This window comes from Ambystoma mexicanum, chromosome 1q (genome assembly GCF_040938575.1).
Source record: "Ambystoma mexicanum isolate Mex_15411 chromosome 1q, UKY_AmexF1_1, whole genome shotgun sequence".
NCBI classification, from domain to species: Eukaryota; Metazoa; Chordata; class Amphibia; order Caudata; family Ambystomatidae; genus Ambystoma; species Ambystoma mexicanum.
The window spans coordinates 228,528,485-228,551,399 of record NC_090922.1 but is presented as its reverse complement, the minus strand read 5'-3'; the positions used below and the strand labels follow the sequence as shown (position 1 = coordinate 228,551,399).

The 22,915-nt window shown below is 43.4% G+C and overlaps 1 protein-coding gene across 1 annotated transcript in view; it reads right to left on the bottom strand.

Moving 5' to 3' along the window:
- The window catches only part of LOC138526910 (branched-chain-amino-acid aminotransferase, cytosolic-like), a 392,104-nt gene that overhangs the window by 139,215 nt on the left and 229,974 nt on the right, over positions 1-22,915 (bottom strand). The gene's annotated exons all lie outside the window — the stretch shown is intronic.

The following is a 22,915-nucleotide window of genomic DNA, read 5'->3' as shown; positions in this document are numbered from 1 at the left end:
TATGCACAATGTTCCTTGACAAAAGCAACCTTTTTTTCACAGACGAGATTCTTATTTTTTTTTTTTCATTTTAAAGTTTTATAGAATCTCAACTGGTGCACAAGCCAGAATGCACAGCAAACATATTGTAGTTTCAAACAGACAGTCACTTTTAGATTGGTGTCTGCATCTGCATTTCGTCTTGCTCCCACAGTAAGGCTCTGAAGTAATAGAAGGTTGTCGCTGCTGATAGGCTTGCACAAAATGGGGGTTGTTTAGGATATGAGGCTAAGCTACATTGCAGTCTTAACACTCGCTTTGCATTTCTGAAGTACCTTATTGGTTGATGGGTCAAAGAGAGCCGTTCCAATGGGAAGTTAAGGTCTAGCTTCTGCTACAATATTTGCCATGATTCATTTGAAATGTCTCAAAATCTGCTCATTTGGCTTGAGAAATACACAAAGCAAATCCGTTTGAGCGCCCTTAGGAAGTCATTCCTAGAACAGTTTTCCCAATTTAAAATGTAACTCGCAAACAATGTTGATGTGTTGAATTGCTGAAACTGCAGAAATGCGTTCAAGTATAGAAGTTTATGGTATACCTCATACCTTACACGAATGTATACACAAATAACCATCATAAAATCACTGTCTGGCAGAATGTAAGGTTGAAAAGAAATGTGTACAAAACTAACTGCTGTACCAACTGTTCCTGATGTTCTCTAAATATAATTGTTGTGATGTGCTTGTACCTGAATGTAAAAGCATGTGATGTAAGATGGAATGTTATGGTGTGAAGGAGGGAATGCTTGTGATGCCTAGGCAGTTGGAGAGCCCCTGCCTGGGTGATGGGAGCCAGTGTTTGCTCCTAGTATCTGTTCCTGCTGAGCTAACTTAATGTAACTTAAGAATATGTAATAAAGCTACTGGAACTTACCTGCAAGCCTAAGGAAGTCACTTTGTTACACAAATCCCCACATTTATTTATCACAAATTGTTACAAAAATCCTATCTAAAATATCATGTCCTTGTTATCGCAATACATTTCAATTTCCTTAAAAATAACTATAAGAAATCTAACCAACCAAAAAATATATATTTTTTAAAACAATTGTGCTCCATTCATTAATCTGTTCCACAGATTTGATGTAAAATATAATGTACATGTTTTACCACAAATGTCAATTCGGTAAAAATAACCACTAAAACTCTTACCAAGGCAAGTATTAAGGACACTTGTCCTCCACTCGTTGGTCTGTTCTACAGATTTGATGCAATAACTGATGATGTTGAGTGCACCAAAGGGCCAAGAAACTTTGTCCTAATAAATGCTAATGATGGACAATCCGTCACTACATGAAATAAGTCACTAAACGCTCTGCATAGTCTACAAGTTCTTCACTTTCGGGGAATATTAAGTCTGGGACCTATAACCTCCAGAGTCACAAGGCAAATAAATCGAAATCTTATGTACCAAGCTCTAAATAACAGAAGGAAATTTCATTAAATATAGTTTGATTACAGACGAGCTAACATACCAAAAAGACCTATTTCTATATCATTTCAGTCTGAATAGGTAATTACTATCCATAATTTTATCCCACCTTCTGATTTCTTGTTCATAGCCCATTGTGAGTGATTACAATTAACAACTATTACTTGCATAAACCCTCACAACGTTTTCTAAAATTTCAAAGGCCCAAATTAGAGTTCTCTCCCATCGGCTCACCTAAAATAAAGGCTAATCTTTTATTACCCATGGTCATAATTCTTTTGTACAGTGCAAAACATGTATTAATATATCGAGACCACCAAGATTGCACACCCAGTTCAAGCCTTATGACACTAACTGGCACTGGTTTAGACCCACTAATGACTTATTTCCATATACATCCTTCAAGAACGTCAAAATACTTTCTATTGATAAAAGGAACGAATTCAGTTCCATATAGTACAATAGTTGAAACTTTTCCTCAATAAAATTCAATTAACGGGAGCAAAGAAAAGGCATATAGCTTATGCTTACTCGATTTCATCAACCAAATACAAGCTCTTGCTTTATACTTCATCCTCCCTTTTTACATTTTAAGAGCATTTTTCATTGAAAAATATCTGTCCCAAATAGCACATTAACTCAACCTCCTTAATTCTTGTGTTCAATGGACCAAATGTACTGTTTTCTCTGCCTCTTACTACTTATGGTCATTATCAAAGAATTCGCTGGATTAATGACCAATTTGTTATCACTTAAGTAGGAGGCAACCCCATTAAGCGAGCAGTGTCATCCTGCTGGCGTAAAATCCAATAAAATAGGTCATTAGCATATGCAATTTATTTATTTATTGGATATTTGTAAGGCGCCTGTCCGACAAATGGTGTCACAAAAGGTGCCACAAGACAAAAGGGGTGGGGGACAAGGGACAAAGATTACAATAACGGTTCTACTAGGCCTTGTGACATTTGGATCATGCAAGTGCAGTAACAAGAAGTGCGAGGAAAGGGCCGGGGGCAGTGCCGGTTTGCGTGAATTGCAAAGTGCTAGGGTGCGAAGGGGAGTGCAGAGCAAGAGGAGAGTGTGCAAGTGAAAGAGAGGGTGAAGGGAGGGGAGAGGGCCACAGGGGCTAGGCTAGTTAAGGGGGGGCCAGGTGGGCAAGTGTCATTGATTGCATGAGGTGCAAGGGGTGAGGGTCCACATGCTAATTGTGAAGAAGGGCTGGTCGAATGGGTTGGGGGCAGGGGGGCTGGTGCCCTGTAGAACTCAGAACTCAGAGGGAAACCAGGCAGCCAGTCACTGCGGCAAACGGGGCATTAGCATGGGGCGGGGGTGGAGAGAAAAGGAGGGTCTTGAGGAGTTTCTGGAACTTAAGGAGATCCCGGTCAAGCCTGAGAGGGGCAGGGAGACCATCCCACAGGGAGGCTCCTGGAGAGGAGAGAGATCTACCCCCCATTCTCTGCTTAGAGAAGCGTCTGATCTGCAGAGAGTTGAGCTAGAAGGCCGGACGGCTCTAGCAGGGAGGTATTTAGGGAGAGACAGTTGCAATGCAATTTACTCTCCGACCATTCAGTTTAGGAGGATACCCCCCTATATAAGACTTTCTTCGCAGAGATCAGCTATATAGAAATTAAAAAGTGTTGGTGCAAGGTCACAACCCTGACCAACTGCATTCCATACTTTTACTGTGAGCGAAAGTTCCCCCTCCACATTTAGGGCCTGATTCACAGAACGTTTTCCTATGGGATTGCGCCATTATAAAACACTTCTATGAAATCACGCCTTGAATCTTACTCTTGCCTCATTGTTAGAATAAAATAACTGTAGGATGTGCAACAAGTCTGGATCAATCCCTCACCTGACCAACTTCTCCTATAATATTTATCAACATTGTCGAAGGCTGAGTACAGATGCAGGCTTGCCACATACAACACTCTCCCCATTGCGCCACCTGCTCGCGCAACAGGAGTCAAGTGCTAAGCCACTAATCACTGTATCGATCCCTTTCCTATAACCAGTTTTCAGAGGGCTTAATCTCTGCATACTTTCAGCCAGTTTAGTGAGATATTACTAAGTTGGCCAATATCTTAGATAAAATATCGATGAGAGGTAGGTTGATCATAAATGGGCAAATCCCTTTTCCTTTTTTTAAAAATAGGGACAACAACTGCTTGATTACAGGGTATGGAAATAGCTAAAGACCTCACTATTTGAGTGAGCAGATTCAATTTTAAAAAATCGACCATCGGAACATCTCAATATTATTCTTAAGTAAATTAATTGTCATGCCATATGGTCCACTGGATTTGAATTCTTCAACCTTTCAATGGCCAACTTAGTATCGTACCAACTCATATTTCCACCTCTCTCCTGATATTGCATGGCCTAGGGGTATACATTTTTTCCGAAACCTGATCTACTTCGTTAGTACCAAAACTAATGGCAAAGTGTTTCACCAACTATCCTTCTGCGATATACGATGATTTAAGATTTAATTGACTGAGCCAGATGACTCTAGCATCTTTATTAGCCATCTCAAATAAAAAGTCCCGATTCCCCTTAATATGGTTCTGCATTTTATAATTCTTTAGCCAATTTCTCTGACCCTGTCTAAGAATACATATTTTTTCATTCTTCTCTTTCCAATCAATACAATTAGATTTTGTTACCTTCCTATTCTTAGTTCTCATATTTTGCTTCCGGGTATTTACTATACTATAAAAAGGCTTTCCTTTTCATCCAGCAAACATCTTCTGATTCCACTTAGCTTCAGTCCTAATCTTCCCATTAAGCATAATTAGTGTGTTAGTGAACTCTTTAGATGAGCAATGAAATTTCTTCTTATCGCCTGTTAAGCTCTGCCACCATTTAACCAAGTCTCTATTCACTCTTGCACTGTTTTTACTAAACTGGACTAACCTATTACCTACAAAGTTAGTAACCACACAATTGCATGCTGACTTTACCTCATGCTCTTTTGCCTGGTTTATGAAAATTCGTTTTTAACATGGCGTGATCACTGGACCTGGTTGTTTTTATTTGAAAATTGCATAGGTCCGTATGGTCGAAATTTGCAAGAAAAATATAGTTTATCAATGAGGAGGATAAAATACCAAACCAAGTCGGCTGAAGACTCGATGCTGCACTAAAATGTACATTAAGTTGGCTAAATTCCCATCTAGCCAAAAATGGTGCCCACATCCATCCATCCTTCAATTGTTTTCCCCCGATTCCCTGGTTACGAGTAAATCCCTTCCCTTCTATCCTCGTCTAAGTCATCAAGCAACAGTTTCATACTAGGACATGTGCAGTTAAAATCACCAGCTATTTTTATAGGACCCACGCCATGTTTATTAGACCAGTCCATCAGTAGATTAGATCTTTCAACTCATTGATCACATCATTAATATCTACAAACTGCATTAAAGTAGATGTTAATCACAAGAGTCCTAGTTACCGTTTTACCAAAAGAATAAAAAATGCCAGTTGCAAGCCAAGCGTCAGACACAGTCTTAATCTTTTTAAATCACTCTACATTGAGCATTTTTTACAGCTGTAAGAATACCTCCAAATAGTCTCCCCTTTTTACCTATATTCTGCCACTTTGGCTTCAAGGATGAAACCGTCTAAAATTGGCATAGCATTCAACCTAGTCTCTTGGATCAACACGATATCAAATCCAGTAAATACATTTCTCATGTCAACTTTGCAAAAACGATTGTGCCCTTGTGAGTTCCAACACAACAATTTAACGTCCTCTTTTTCCAAAGCCTGGTTGATTCCCAATAGAGGTTGAGAATGAAGAAGTCAACCAGGCCCAACTCGCTGGCTCTTGGTCAAACTCAGCCTGACTGTGAACCTGACCATCAATCGCACATTTTATATTCTTTTTCTCTTTCACAGACCCATTCAATTCATCATGATACTCATTGTCATTAGCTTGCCAAGGCCTAGGGGTATACATTTTGAATCATCTCCAATATGTCGTCATAGCTAGCATAAACAAAATGTTTAATTAATTTTTAATGGGAATGTACTGCACATGTGCCTACCCATGATTCATCTAACAAGTCAACAAATTTCAAATCAGACGTAGAGATAATAGTCAATTTCAATATAGTACAGAGTAGAGATAAGATCATAGTCCTATTCAAAGGGATATCTCGGTCTTCCTCAAACATCAATTCAAATAGGAGTATCAATGAATTGTTGTCAGGCACTGGAGACCATTGTATGTCCTTAGCTTGCCTAACAACCCTATCTTGAGACACCCCACATTTGAAAGCAGAGTTACATAGGGCTATTTCTTTTGGACTTTTTTCTTCCAACATTAGAATCATTTCCTCATTCACTTCTTTTATAAAAATTAACATTGGTCCCAGAAGTACCTGTTAAATCAAAACTGTTCGGATCATCCTAATTCTGTTCCCGTTCACGACCATCGGCATTATCACTGCCATCATTTAGTGCGAGGAAGAACCACCCGATATCTTTCTTTTTACTTACCTTCTTTGTTTTTCCCTTTTATTTATATTCCCACGCTCAGTATCACTCGTACAGGTTAAGACCACGCTATTGCTATTGTCCATTAGTATCTACTTGCACTTGTTCATTAACAGCTCTCTACATCACAGATTGCTGTTGAGTAGCCTTAATTACTTTTATATCAGCAGCTTGATCAGTGTTTTTTCGATAAATACTGGTCACTTTGCTGTGCCGCACTGAGGATATTTCTTTTAAATGTTCTCGATCCCTTGTTTGTACCTTTTGCCGGTCATTCCATATTTTTTTTGTATTAAGACCAGGACTCAATTTCTTTTTCTGGGAAATGGACTGAACAAATTGAGTAGCATTACCCAGCTCCTTATTTATACTGGTATTCAATTCAAGAGCAGCTTCCAGAATTTCTTTCCACAGCATTAACCAAAGTGCTATTTGGAATATAGCAGACTGATTTAGTCCTTACTTTCATATAGCCTTGGTCACGAGTTATCCACTCCCTCAGTTCGGTTAGTAGAGAGATGTTGGATCTCTCCTCCAATACAACATTATCAAAGTCTAATGAACGACTGTAGACCCAAATTCAAGGCAACGAGTGAACTACCTTCCTGCCTGTGAGGAATCTTGATGGAAAGTGTCAGCGCCTTCAAAAGGCAAGGAGGAGCGATCTCCTACCAAGGCACGCCCCTGAGCTCTGTCTTCATCACACGTCATCAAGCCCCTCTTCCCTATTCACAGGAGATCCAAACATATTTGGGGATACACTTAACTGTCTAAGAGGCATTTCCAAAGCCTGGATTTCATCTTCCAGACTATGACACACCTCCACCAGAGACATAATAGCATGTCTCTCAATGTCACTAAGCACTGGCCCTGAAATGTCAGTTCCGTCGTTCATTTCATTCACTATTCCAAGAATAACTGTATCGAGTATAGATTGAGCAACCAAACTGTGTGTCATTGGTTGAGTTGTGTCAGGTATAGACTGTACACCCTGACTATAGGTTTTTGTATAAACCTGCTGAAAAAATGATGTCATCTTCTCTTAATCCCCAGATTGAGCCTTTTTCCCCTCAGACCCCCATTTTTGCACAACTTTGTCCAGGAGAGTAGGCTCAAAACTTCTCGGATTATATCTTTTTGTCTTCCTACGCATTCTCAATAATGATCTCTTCAATTCCCAGGCTATTCAAAGCACATTCCAACAGATGTCACAGGAGCACCAAGCAGCGCATTAAGACTCCACTATTCCCAGACCACACTGTCTTCTACGCCTCTGCATTCCGTGCAACACTTAGAGTCTACAGTCGTGGCAGCTCAAAGGGACGAGTCCCGACAGTCGCTGCCACACATCACTTAGGCTGCTGTAACTCACAGACGGACGTTCATGCCCCAGCACCCATGAGCCGAACTAGTGCAATAACTGCAGCCTCTACTCACAGGTCGGCAGCTACACAAACAGAAATCTGCAGCAATGGCAGCTCCAAGAACAAGTCTGACAGTCACTGCCACACACTGCACAAACAGAATACTGCTGTATGGGGTAGTAAACTCCACAGTGACCTGTAATTTCACAGTCATGGCCCCCCATCCCCGAAATCGAAATCCGGTGTTGTAGACAGAAATGCCAAAAATCTTTGGCTAATTCCGCTAGAGGTCGAGATCTGGTGCCACCCAGATGATTGATGTATCTTACTGCAGAGACATTGTCCATTTTCAGTAAGATACAACAACTCACTTTGTCTTTGGCGAAGGAGTGTACTGCGAAGGAACCCGCCAAGAGATCTAGGCAGTTTATATGCATCTCGAGTTCTAGAGGAGACCAAGTTCCTCCTGTGGCTACTGAACCGCATCTCGCTCCCCAGCCGGAACGGCTGGCATCTGAATCTATCACTATGTCTGGTGCAGACCCGAAGATAGCTCGGCCGTTCCAGGCCTCCATGTGCGTAAGCCACCAGTTGAGTTCTGTTCTTGCTTCCGGTGACAGAGTCATCTGTTGTGAATAAGAGAGACTGCGTCTTAGGTGTTGTCCTTTCAGTCTCTGTGACTCTCGATAATGCAGAGGTCCGAGAAAGATAGCTTGGATAGAGGAGGAGAGAAGTCCTATTACCCTTGCTAAATCCCGAAGAGAAATCTCTTCTCTCTGTAGAAGTCTGCGGATCTCCCGTTTGGTAGAATGAATCTTGGCAGTGGGAAGACGAAGTTGAGCTAACTCGGTGTCTACCACAAACCCTAGAAACTCTAGGCTTCTGGATGGAAAAAGGATTGATTTTTCCCAATTTATGAGGAATCCGAGACTGTGCAGTAGGTCTATGGCTAACCTGGTCTGTTGCTCTACCAGTGCTTGAGACTGAGCCATAAAGATCATATTGTCCAGGTATATGATAAGTCGAATGCCCTGTTCTCTTAAATGTGCTACTACCGGTCTCAGGAGTTTGGAGAAAGCCCAAGAAGCTGAAGTAAGACCGAAGGGCAGACTCGTAAATTCCCAGTTCTGAAGATTCCAAGAGAATCTCAGATAGCTTGCGTGGTCCTGATGTATGGGTACCGCGAGGTACGCATCTTTCAGATCCAGACGCATAAGCCAGTCGTTGGGTCTCAGAAGGTCTCTGAGTATGTAAATACCCTCCATTTTGAAATGGCGGTAGACGATGAAATCGTTGAGAGCCTTCAGGTTTATCACTGGACGCACTTTCTCTTTTCTGCGTACCAGAAATATTGGACTGAAGAAACCGCCTTGGCTTGTACAGGGGCGAATTGCTTGTTTCGTCGCTAAACTGCGAATCTCTTTGTCTAATGCAACCTCGTCCTCTTTGGACATTGGAATGGGAATGGGACGAGCTGTTTGAAAGGGCTGTGCGAAGAATTCTAGGCGCAAGCCGCGAACTGTATCTCCGACCCATGTGTCCCCTGATAAGGAATCCCAAGCATGCTCAAAAGGAGCTAGCCTCCCTCCTATAGGCATTTGCAGCGCTGGCGCTGCAATGGGTAGACTGACCTGTGGCTTGTTGTTGAGCTGGATATCGGCCGACTCTCCTCCAACCGCGACTTCTTCCTCGCCCTCTCGATGGGAAGAAGGTATCTGTGCGATCTTGCCAGGCTTGTTGATCCCTGGATTGTTGAGGTCTTCTATCGAAAGAGTATCGGCCGGAAGAGCGACCTCTGCCTCGTCCGGCCCTGGTGAAAATCTTTGAAGAAAAAACTCTTCTGATGGATGATTGCGCTTTGTCCAGCGCAATGAAGGTGCCCACAAATTTTGACATCTCCTTCATGAAGGAGTCTCCGAAAAGGAGACCTTGGGCTGCCGCTCCAGATTCCGAATCTGCTAACTCACTTAGCTTGGCGTCGATTTTATAGAGAATACCTTTGCGGCGCTCAGTTGATATGGCACAGCTGGCGCTTACGAGCAAACATATGGCTCTTTGAGCCCAACCTGATAGTATTAGAGGATCAATGGGTTCCTCTGTATTTATGGCTGCTTCAGCTAGGTCCATTATCTTTGCCAGTGGACCGGTGACGTCCAGCACTCGGCCTTGGCATGACTTCCAGGCACGATCTATGCCTTTACGTGGATCTTTAGTATTCTTTCCAAGGAAAATGATCATTTTGGAGTCTAACTCCGGTGTGAGGGCCACCTTATCTGGGATCTCTGTGCGTGGACATTCTGCCCTAAGTCTTGCTCGGACTTCTTTGTCCAATGGCTTACCTAGCCTGTCTTTAATGTAGTCTGTCGTCCTAGAAGATGGTTCCCAGTGTGAAGACCTCGGGTGCACTAAGTCCTCTGGAGCAAACATCCCTTTTGAGGAAAGGGAATCTTTGGCTGGCTTATTAGGGATGGGGACTGCTGCAATCCCTGAGGTTGAGGGTTGTGACCCTATTGTCTGCGCATCTTCGTCCCAAGAAACTGGAGATTGACTGCGACGGTCATATTCCTCTGGGTCAGAGCCCAGATAACATCTCTCTGGGTTAAAGGGTCCGAAGTCCCTGTTTTCTTCCTCGTGGTAAGAGGGTTTGTCACCAGAAGGGAGTTCCTTCCTATTCAAAAAGGCCTTTTTCAGCCTGGAGAAGGCGTCTGATAGGGCAGCAGTGGCTGGTACTGGCTGGCTCGGGGGGGGTCGTAGAGTCTTTACTCAGGCGAGCCGCTATACATCCCCCATCTAAAAGGTGCTTTCTTTTTTGTGTCTTTTTTCTTGGTAGGGATTTTTCTTGTAAATGCTCCTCCATGTTATCTAGGCGTTGCTGTATAGGCAGGAGCATTTCTGACACAGCTTTCTTGATGCTGGTCTCCACCGTGGAACCCAGCACTTTTTCCAGGCTGGAAGCCATAGCCACTTCATCAATATCCAAAGTATCTTCCTCGTATCAAGACCAATCCTGGCCCTCCTGAGGGAAGTACTGAGCTGCCATGTTGTTAGCACCTTTATATTACCGTACTTCTTTTTATTTTATTTTTTTAATATAATTATTATTTTTTTTTTTATATATGTGGGCAGACCACCTTCTCTCTATGCCCACAGTATGTAATTGGGAGTGTTGTATCAGCCCAGATCCAGAAGGGCATGAATTAGCTGTCCGCTGTCTCCCTTTATTTTCTTTCACTTGAAATGATGCTACAGCTTCTGGCACTCACGATCGCTAAATTCTTTGTGAAATGCAACGGAAAAGCGATTGCGGGTGCCAGAAAGCTGAGGAATGGACCTGCAGCAGCAGGTGCTCCCTCTGGTGACCGCGAGTGCAATCGCGGTCACACTGAGATTAAACCGCTGCTTCCCGAGGCCCGGCGACGCAAGCCGCCTCGGGAAGTAAAGCGGAATACGTTCGCGAGGGTCTGTGAAGACAGGCCCTCGCAGTAAAGAAAACGCGGCTTGTAAAAGCCTAATGAGGCATAAACACCTCGCGCAGTACTCTCCGACGCCAGCAGGAAGCAGCTGGCGTCGGAGATAATTCCAGTCACGCTCGACTGACGCGAGTGCGTCAGACTGTAAGGAATTAACCCTTTAAATAACGCGCGATGAACGCAGCGCGTGTAAACATAAAATGTAAATTAAAAATTCAGTACAATCAAGGTAAATTCAATAAATATAAGAGAAACAACATAATCTAGAATATGAGGCACTTATCTCTTGCTGTGAGCAGCAAAGAAAGAGGAAGTGTCATATCCTGGACTGTTTATGGAGGGATATGCTTATCTCATTGGAGGATTTAGTCACATGTTGGTGACATCACGTTGGACTTTCCTCAGGCTTCCTGGGAAATGGAGTTTTATGTGTTTCAGGACTGTTAAAGACATTTGACATGATTACCTGTTTATGTTTTCAGTTACATATTTTCCAAGCACTAAAGAAAATATTTTTGCTGATGAGCCTTTCTTAATTAATTAAATAAAAGAAAGAGAAGCATAATGGGAGCCTCCGGTCTTGACATAGAATCCTCATTTTGTCAAAACATTTGCTTCTGCTGAAGAGAATAAAATACTCAAAAAGAATGAGCAAATGATTGTGAGTAATTGATTTGTTTTACCTGTACTGAATTACTTTTTTTTTTAAAACTCCATGAATGCATACACTTATTTCAAGCGGCTATGATAATAAATGTGGCCATTACAAAAAATTTTTTTTGAAAAATGTCATGTTTGAAGGTACACGCGGAACTTGCCTCTTCTAAGTGTGAAATCATAGTTTTCATACCCTAGTCCATGAGTATGAGTATCATTTTGACTTAATTATATATTTTAAACACTCTAGGTAACAGTAATTTAATTGCACAGAGAGGCAGATCCAAGAGGTTATCTTTCAATTGGATATCAATGTGTGTTTTACTGGTCAAAAGGGGATAACATAATTAACAGCATGGCAAACAATTTTGGGCTTCAGATTTAAGTCATGCTAATAGTCTAAACGGTTTTCCATAAAGTATAAACCAAAATGGCCATAGAGCCAACACATGTTTCGATCGGTGGATAGCCTTTTTCAAGGCTGGGACTAGCTAATAGATGTCAATCTGTGTAACCATCCGGGTGACTTTCTATAGTCTGGCCATGGAGCTAAATACAAGGGTTCCAGTTTCAGACGATCCCCAGTGAGTTTTGGCGTTCCTTGTGCTTTCATTGGCAGATGGTTACACAAATTGGCGTCTAATAGCTAGTACCAGGCTTGAAAAAGACGATCAAACAGTCAATACACGTGTTGGCTTTATGGCCCTTTTGGTTTAATACTTTATGGAACACAATTTGGACTATTGGCAAGACTTACATCTGATGATCAAGATTGGTATGCCATACTGTTAATTATGTTATCCCCTTATGACCAGTAACAACCACATTGGTATCCAATTGAAAGATATTGTATTGGTCTGCCTCTATGCTCAATTAAATTGCTGTTACTTAACAGTGTTTACAATATAATTAAGTCAAAACAATACTCATGTGCATGGAATAGGGTGTGATAATAATGTTCTCAAGTATTGATAATAGGCTTGGGCTTAACCTATACACACCTGTCCAAGCAGTAGCCAGGTCATGCTATTACCTATGTTCAATGCAGGGCTGAACCAGGCTTGGCCCCACTAGCTTTTCAATGAAATTGTAGTAGGTTTGTTTTTTTATGTCGAGAGGCAGATGAATACGTCATTTATGGCATCGCCCCCTGTCACCCATCCATATCATAGAAACTAGAGGGATATGTAGTTTATGGCGTCTGCCACTTCACCGCCTCTATATCACAAGTACGAGAAACACTATTCACCAAGACAACCCTCCAGAAATTATCCTGCAACAATAGAAGAGATACATATGCAAACTCAAGAAGAAATTAACATGCTGTAACTGAAGATGATGAGAGGAAGTGACATCACTACCAAACGGACACATGAAGATACAATAGACATGAAGCAAATATGCACTCACCATAATGAAATGCAGACACCAGTACAAATGTGCATTTAGACATGAAGAATATTACCTGCACCATATAAACATGAGAAACATAACATAATCAATGTATACCCTGAAACACAACACAAACGATATACACATTTAGCTTGCAAAATGTAGAGATGCAACGTTAACGAGTGGCCATCTTGAATAAAATGGACAGTGAATCCCCATTTGAGTGAATAGGAAGCCTCGAGACTACATTGCAATCCGACTTGCTGAATTAGCTTTAAAAAAAAAAAAAAAAGACTGGTGCACGCAAGACAGTGGCTGTACAGCCCCCTCCAAGGTTACGCGAAAAGGGAAGTTTGGATAACTCTGAAGAGAACAGGAGATAATAATTCCCAAGCATTAGGCGTATTCTTCTTGGGTTAGGTAAAATAATAAACAGCCTCTCAATGCCAAGGACCTATTAATTAGAAGCTTAATACTGTATGAAGAATAGCTTGAACAAATCTCCAGTGGCCAGAGAGGATAGACACACGTACTAATATGAGATAAAATCCTAATAAAAGCCAAGCAGAATAATCCAAAACATGGTCTCCGCACATGTGACTTATGATTGAAGAACAGTGTCCATTCCTTAGGCTCCAGACAGAGACACCTGCCTCGAATCCCCATCCATTCCTAGAACGAGAGCCGCCGAACAAGACCAAATTCAAAGATGGATACCCTGGCGTGTGGCCTAGGAAATCAGTGATGGTTTCTTATTTAATTAGAAGACGCAGTTCGTTGGCGTCACTTCCCCTACCTTTGATGTCGCTCCCCCTACCACTATTTTTTCTTGTGTGCTGATGACCTGCCAAGTGTTCATGGTTGGTAATACAGATGCCAACCAATCAAAACTCTCAATACAATGCTGCATTACTGTTGCATTAGCCAATTACCTGTTGGTACGATTATGTATTGTTTACCTTTATCTACTTGGGGATGGTCGTGGTGGTTATATCAATGAAAAGACTAACCCTTAAATATTGTATATGTATACAATTTCTCTAACCAATCCCCCGACCACATAGGTTTTTGCAACTAAGATTGTGGTATTGCACCAGCTATGATGTGTTTCTCGTTTATAACTCCTTGTTTTGTATTGCAATTTTGAAGAGCTTTGAAGGCTTGTGTGCTTATTGCTATCCCTGTTTTATATGGATTGCTAATAAGACAGGCCTTTGCCATTTACTTTGACTATTTCCGTCACTGGGTGCATCATTTCCCGACCTGTCTGTTCAGCTAGCACTGGGGCTTTCTAGTGTTCTTTTACATTTGGTAGCAGAGGATGGTTCTGTCCAGACCCTCGGATTATTGAAACTGCCCGCTGCGAGCATGATGACTGCTGAGTGACCTATGGAGAACAGTGAATCACACGTGAACCGATATGGTCGACAGGAGCCCCCTTGGTGAAAATTCTACCCCAGTCCCCACAGGCGCCCTGCAGGGCAAGGGCAGAGTAGCCGATTGAGGGAGGATTGATACCGAAGGCCTCGGCCGATCCACGGATGAAAGTATAGAGCATCGAATTGGCAAACGAAGCAGGGCGGAATTGGTCTGTATATTTGGGGAATTGTGAGGCGATCAAGTATTTCTGAGACGATAACTGTAACAAGGTTATGGAAGGTGGCACACTAAACCTTGAAATAAGGTACTAAGATATTAAAGATGAAGAGATTGCCTGCAACAAGGTCAAGGAAGAGTGCATCATGCCCCGTCCGGGGTAACATTGAGAGATAAGGATACCTTGTCAAGAGGGCAGGAAGACGGCCGTGGGGTTTAGTTGTGTTATATTGATGGTGCACCTATAGGTGTAGTGATTGCTGGCACCAGCGGGAGGGTGAAAAGTCATTTGAATTGTGAAAGGCAATGCTTTGTGGATATTGGTTTACATCGTAGAGCACATGGAACTGTGGTTTGGACCCAAATGGCGAGATCCTGAGCGTGGGCAGCGTATGTGGTGCTTGCACCAACAATTGTTGTAGCTGAGAGGCTTGGGAAGAGACATAGAAGTCGTGGAAATAATGGCAATTATTGTTGACAGGAGATTGTGAAGGCGTTAGGGAGTTTGAAGTTTTATTAGGGTGCAGTAAGTATCGGCAATTAAGAGAATGACGTGCCTTAATGGGAGACGCTCCCCTTATGCATATATGTAAATCACTGCCTAGATACAAAACTAAAATACATAAGTACCATTCCCAATGGGTTAGAGGCACAGCGGGCAAAATGTTCATGGCCTGGCCCCAAGAGAGGACCCTTTAAAAATCAGTGCTGCACCACATGACAACATATTTACAAGCTGCATATAAAGAAAGAAACTACAAAAAAAACGATTAGCCATTCTAGAGTTATGGAAGATGTTTGGGGACGAGATGGAGGATCCACACATGAGGGAGTGGATACTTAATCAGCATGAAGGGGAGGGCACAGCGCCCACGGCTCCTCCTCCCCAGAACATCAATCCGTCAGACGAAAGGCAGTGATTTTACCCATTAAAGAATTGAAAGCAGCAGCAGGGTACACTAAACCCCTATATGCGCCCCCGCTTATATTAGTGGAGGTGCTATAAACGGAGCCAAAAAAATAAAAATTATGAAAAAGGCAGTATCCATATGCAATGAGTATAACTAGCAATGCGAACTGCTGGTGAGACTGACAGAGGCTGAGGAAGAGATTCAGACAGACAGAGCAATAAGGAAGAGACAGCAATCACTGAAACACGTGGATGGGAGGACAAATATTGCTTAAATTAGACGGAATAAACATGGGACGATTCCAAAGAGAGAGAAAGGGAAGTCAAAGAAACTCAGGAAAAAGATGAAGAGCAGAGAAACCAAGAAGAAAGGTAAGTCAGAGAAGGAAGCAGGAGGAAGAAAGAGAATGGGACAGAATAATTGAGGAAGAGAAGGAAAGGGAAATGAAACGTAAAGCAGATAAAGAGAAGGAATGGAAGTGATGGGAAGAAAGGAGAAGGGAGCTAGAGAGAAGAAAGGGCAAGAAAACAAAAAGGAAGAAAGGGAAAGGCAAAAGGGAAGCAGAGAAAGAGCGAAGGAAAAAGGAAGAAAGAGATGGGGATATAGAGCACGAAATTGAAGAAAGCGAAGAGAGACGGTGAAAAGAAGCTGAAGATATTGTCAGGGAGCACATACTTGAAAACAAGGAGAAAATCGAGGAACAGGAGCAGGAAAGAGAAAGGAGTTCAGAAATTCGTATTAGAGAGGTAGATTAGATAATTAAAAACTGTACTCTCCCAGATAAAGATGAGGGAACATCTATGCAAAGGAGGATTGGTAATTTGTACAGAAGCAGGAGGGACAGTGGTGTCATTCGCATGATAAAGAGGAGTGTGGTAGGGTCCCCACAAAGAGAAGAGAACTTATTGGAAGAAAACAATGAAGGGATTGCACGGAATGAGCCCCCTAAAAAGATTAGATTTTGAGGACAGAGTAGACGAAGGAAGTGATGGAAGTTGGGGGACACTGCTTTCAGATGAGGAGAGAAATGAAAGTGAAAATGAGGAAAGGAAGAGGCTGTGCTAGTTCTCTTTACGGACTTAAGCCAAGGGAAAGAGATAGCATGATCTGACCTGGAAGAAGCAGAAGAATAAAACAGAACCTATTGTTATGCTCACCTGGTATCCACGGGGGTGCCACACGATACTGGATGGAGGTCTAAGCGCTATCCCGGACCCCGCTCTGCTTGGTTATGTGCCAGACGCTGGGTAGCGCATATAACAGGAGAATGGAGGGTTTAGATACTGGTTCTGTGATGGGTGGAGTCCCACCTTCCTCTGGTCCAAATCCCCTCCCTTGGAGTTATTGTTCACCTTAGGTTTTTGTGCGTTGAACTCTCCGTCCTGCCTCTCTGTGCAGGGGTGCGTGGTTGGTGCGGACGTTCCCTGGACCTAGTTGCTTCACTGGTCCGTGTGCTCTTATGTCGGGTCCAGACCGGCTGTGACTGACTCTGCTTGCTGTCTTCCAGGTGAGTTATAATGTCTTTTCCGTCTTTATTCTGTCTCTTTCTTTCCCTCCGTTTTCTCCGTCTTCTCAGAGTCTTGCTCCACTATGCTGTTCCCTAACAATGTCTCTTTTTGTTTTCACAGGGATGGTTGCGATCTCGGAGTAGCTGCGCCGATGGCGAAGACCACGGCGAGTTATTGATGCGGAGCGCTGCGCTGTTTATTGGTGTTAATTGCTAACCTGTGTTCTCTTCTCTTCTTTGTACAGGTTGCGGTGATGTTCCGGAGTGATGAGCAATCAAAGCGCTGCTTGCCCAGGTAAGTGCTTTGTTAATGCTGACCTTGTTCCTTCTTCCTTGCAGGTTGCGGTGAAACCCGGAGATGGCATGGTAAGAGAAGCGCAGGGTGCTGCCAGGACTCGCTGCTTGCCCAGGTAAGAATTGTTAATAATGCAATCTTTGTTTCTTTACCTTTGCAGGTTGCGGCGAACTCCGGAGATGGGCGAGGTAAGCGAAGCGCAGGATGGATTCAAGGCCGGTTACTTCACATGTAAGTGTTCTTGCTTGCTAATGCTGTTCTTGTTCTTCCAGGTTATTAATGGAATCCGGATCTAGGGCTTCAGGATCGGGCCACCGGAGAAGCAGATGAGCAGGAGCTGGACAAGTTGAGCGTTACGCTGCAGGAGTGCAGAATAACCCGAAGCATGTTCTGCTGTTTGGGTGTGGTTTAAATAGTCTAGGTAAAGTAGTTCCAGGCCCAGCCACACCCAAAACACTAGACCGCATGGCTTGGTTCTAAGAACTGAGCTGTGTAATAGGCCTCCATGTTGGATTAAGGTCCAAAACTAGTATTGCTTTATTCCTGATAATGAGCCTGGCGCCAAAGGCGCCAGGACTGACTTTGTATGTTTCTGATGGAGTTTTAAGGCCCTTGGGGCCGCTGTGAAGGGCTTTAGCCCCACTGCTGCCAGGGGGCTGTTATACCTGAGGGGGTCAGGGGCATGGATCGTGACACCTATGCCATACCTCAAACGTACAAAAGGGCAATTGCGCAGTGTAGAAGAAACAACCCCATAAGTAGATATTTTGAGAACATTACCCGGGTGAGAGAAAGCAAACATGATATATGCAATCATATAAATGAAGGGCGCAGCTGAATTTGAACGTGGGGAAGAATTGACGCAATTCCCATTGTTAGAAAAAGGGGGAGGACCGCCGCAATATATACTGTGGCTGCAAATGGATAAGGCTAATTTGAGGTGTAAGTTACCATCCCTGACATAGGGAGCAAGGGATTAGATCTATGAATTAAGAGAGAAAGACGGCAGGGGTGACGTTAGCAGTGGGGGACATAAAATGTTTGCTTGCTCTGCCACCATTGTGGCTAGAGCTGACCGCATTTGGAAACGATCAGGGTATCCCGGAGTAACAGCTCAGAACATGACTCATGACGGAGCACCGTTTAACAACTGTAGAGCAGATGTGTGAAGAGCACTCAGAGTGCAATATCCCGATACATCAGAAATTAGTGCAATCATGTCGCACAAAATGCGCGATGACAAAAATCATGTTGCTTACATTCAAGAGAGAACAGGTGGCGTCTTGAGACGAGGGAGCCGTGAGACAAGACTACAGCTGATTTATATCATATTGTGTCAGGGGTTACCCGAGCCAGTGCAAAGACAATTGACAAAATTTGTGAGAAAGGAAGCGAAACCATGGCCAGAGATCCAATTAACTATAGTTCATCATTGTCAATTATTGCAGGAGAAAGCGAGAAAGAAACTTGAGGAAAGAAGGCTGGAGGAAGCAAAGTTAGTTCAGAAGAAGGTATCACTGATTTTAACGAAAAATGAAATAAAATGTTACGATTCCTAAATACAGAGAAAATACTGATTAAAAAAAATATATATTTGCCCCCCCCCCCTCCAATCCCATATTTCCCTCGGTTTATAACCCCACCTCAACCTCCTCCCTACCCATTTTAATCCTTTATCCAACCCCCCAAACAGATTTTACACAAGGAAATCTTTTTTCCGGTATTTAGGGTTCTTTTAAAATGTATTTTGTTATTTTCTATTCGTTAATATCACTACTGGATACCCAGAAGAAGTTGAGGTTTTCAGTGGAAGGAGCCATGTAGACGAGTGGAGAGGGAGTGGTTGCACAAGACACACAGTAAGCACCGCCAATGGCTGGAGGGAATTTTGCAGGAAGGGAAGAATATAATTATTGGGCACGAGGAATAGTGGGTGTACCTAGCGCAAGAGGGGTTGGCTTTCAAGTTCCACAAGGAGGAGGAGGAGGGTTTAATGGGGGACGGCCTAGATTAGAAGGACAGCCTCAATGATGTTGGACATGTGGAAATATGGGGCACATCTCTCGAGCATGTAGAAGCAGGGGAGGGATGCAACAGAATTGCAGGATCCAAGAGGTAGGATAGCATACCCCACTCCATAAAATAGAGCCACCAGAATATTATGTCCAAGATCACACACAGTACCAGACATATGCACTGCCTAATACAACCTGTGCAATAAGCACCAATGCAAGCACAACAGCCACCAATACAAATGCAGTAAGCCCCCTTCAAACACGCAAGCACAAATGCAGTCACAACGCTAGAGCAAAATACCATGCTAACTTGGAATGCAAGTGCAGGATGACAGACACCCACACCCAGAATAGGGAGTGTGATCGTGGTGGCAGGAAACCCTTTTACTTGGACAGGGATGAACTTATACCCACAATAGGACAGCCGTCAGAGCGAATTGATGTGTTCAATCCTAACCATTACACCAGACCCACAAATGGAACCACGGGTTGGGGTGATCATAGGTGACAAGACATTTTCCTTTATTGTAGACACAGCGGAGGCTAGGTCCTTTGTTAGAGAGGGGAAGTACCCAATGTCAGGCATTGCCATCAATGCACAAGGTTTTTCTGAGGCTGCAAGTTTTGATTTTGTTCACGGACGACTTACCAATCAACGTAGGTGAGCATGACCTTTCTATGCCTCTATTATACTCCTGCAATACACCAGTTAATGTAATGGGAAGGGACTTGATGGGCTCAACATGACCATATCTTTCACTGACCAGGGGATAGTGTGCTCCACTCTTGGAATTCACTATGTAAATGCATTGTTTGGCCAAAAGGCACAGCGGGTGTGGCAGTCGACCCATAAGTATTTCTTTATGGGGTTCGCCTTTTGCTAGCACGGCTTCCTGGGAGAAGGTGTAACATATTGTGACTACCTGCGGAATTTGTATTTAGACAAAAAGTACCTATGAATGAGGAAGAAAGACACGCGTTTCTATTAGAACTAGAAGAAGAGAGAGAAGAGAGGGTGATTATTCAGGGGACTGATGACGAGGGAAAAGCATGGTGAGCAGTGATAGCTCTTGATGGAGGACATAGACTGACTGATTTGACAGATGAGGAACTGTTTAGAGAAGATGACTCAGATGATGAGGTGGTGTTCTTCGTAGGCCTCACCTACTGGGTGAAAATTGAGAGTAGGGAAGTGCCACAGAGGATGGCATTGATAAAAAAGGTACCATCATTCTTTCAAGAAGATCTAGCACAGGTACAAGTATATTGTGGACCAGCAGTCCATACAACGTTGGCCTACTGAAAGGATTAGGTGCAGTTCAAATCAAATTGAATCCAGACACAATCTTGCCATGAGTAAGGCAATATCCAATTTCAAAAGAAGCAGATGAGGGCATATACGATACCATTTCCGCTTTAGTGCAACAGGGAATATTAGTGCCATCAGAATCTGTATGCAACGCAGCAGTGTACCCAGTGAAAAAAGCAACGGGGGGTCATGGAGATTTATTCATGACCTATGCCCCTAAACAATATTGTTGAAAATTCCCATTGGTCCTGAATACAGCCAGAATCTTGTGTAATATTCCATCCAAAGGCAAATATTTTACAGTGATCGATTTAAAGAATGCTTTCTTTTCAATCCCCCTTCATGAGGAGTCATAAGACTTTACCTCATTTTCATACAGAACGCAAAAGTGGAAACATACTTGTTTACCCCAAGGGTACAAGTGAGTCCCCATCGATTTTCAATCGAGTACTTCAGATGGACCTAGGGAATGTACACTTTGACAGTGTAGTGATTCAGTATGTAGATTATATTCTGCTGTGCAGTGTGAGAAACCTAGGACTATTCTCCCATGCAGGCCCCAAAAATCCTCTATTCAGGTGGCCAGGGGAGGGCCAATCGCTCTTGGATCCCAACCCTGGGGGTGGACCAGCGAGGAAGGATCACCAGCGTAGGCGAGCCTGGGGTTGTTCTCATGGGATTACCCCAGATGAGACGCTGTATTCCAAGGACTTCATCTTCACCTGACGTCCGGTTGGAATAGCGCAAAAAAGACAGGTGGCTGATTACGAGGGCACGGTTTGACTCCCTTCGGCTACAAGGGAACACTTACAAATGGAAATGGTTGCCCGATCTGTGGCCACCACCTCGAGGATCTATCCCACCTATTGTTTTTTGTGCAGGTTATGCCGGCATTCGTAGAGCGACCCTGATTCCCGCCCTTAAGAAGACAGCGATACATTCGCACAGGGCAGCTCTCTTGTTTCTTTTGAGTGCTGACACGCCCTACACAGCGTGGGCACTGCTCATGTTTTTGAAGAGAGCGATGTTCTTCAGAAAGGGCATATTAAAACTGCAAGGTGATGCTAGTTAGTACTATGAATTTATAACACTTTTTATCAATTGGTATTTAACGTTTATTCTGTGCTTTTAACTGATGTTGTTAGTGCTGTTATGGGGCCATTACCTATGAAACTACACGACTAATGATTTTATTGCAGGTTACCCATTTTGAATGTTCATGGTTTTTAATTATCTTGAAGTTTTGATGAAACTGTAATTTTATATGTGCATAACAGTGTTTTTGTCGTTTAATGGATTTTTTTATTAATCCGAATAAACTTGTTTGACTTGACTTGATAGTTTTAACCTGAACACCTATTTGTCTTCCCCTAGTTTAGGCCAGAGAGAAAGAAAATCATCCATGGTATATACAAATGGGGCAAGGGGATTCCTCTCTTCCCTGTCAATCACCTTATAATTGGTTGGCCCCTATCAGTTTCCATCTTGCCCTGTCTCCCCCTCCCAATTTCCAACATTTACTGGGACGAGGAAGAAGCAACAGAGCAATGAGGATTAACCATAGAAGCAGCATGGAGATACAAAGAGAGGCCCACTACATAACACTATTAGGCTGTCCCACTAATAGGCAAGGTCAGGCACTTCACTACAACTGTGCACACCTGACTCCACTTGACGCTCCACTACACTACACTATAAAAGGTGTGGTTCAGCCAAGAGCAGAGCGCGAGCTGGGGTTGCTGATTGGAACGTGGAAGCCTGGAAGAGTCGGATGAGAGCGGAACGCCAACCCGGTGAGTCAGAGGGGTTGCAGCGTGGCGAGGGAGCAGTGTCTCCAGGGAGCCGGAGTGAGGTATGCTGCAAGCGGCGTCCAGACCCGTGCTTGTTCACTGGGACGTAAGCCGATCCTAGGGGTATCTGAGGGGCAGGTGGCAAGACCCTGACCTCAGTCTACAGATCCAGGGGACCCGCTCACCAGCGACATGCTACCGGGCAAGTTTCAGACAGCAAGAGGCAGAGAAACTCTGTGGCGTGCAGTTGGCTGGAGTGGGAGGAAAAAGGAATAAAAGATGCGAACATTGTTAGTCGGAAACTTGAAAGAAAGAAAAGCCAGCGAAACATTGTTAATCGGAAAGCAGACGGAAAAAGGTGTGAGCGAACCGAATGCAGGAAAGAGGGCGCGAGCGACCGAAAGCCAAATAGCAGGTGTGAGAAACCCGAAAGCAGGAAAAGGGTGCAAGCAACCCCAAACAGGAAAGTGGGTACGAGTGACGCCAACGAAAGAAAAAGAAGGTGAAAGTGGGCACAATCAATCAAAGTAGGAAGAGTGAAAGAAGGTGCAAGGATGCGGAAGCAAAAGTAAAGACAGGTGGAAGAGAAATAAGAGCAGGCACCGGAGGAGAAAGGTGCCAGAGGAGAGATTCAAA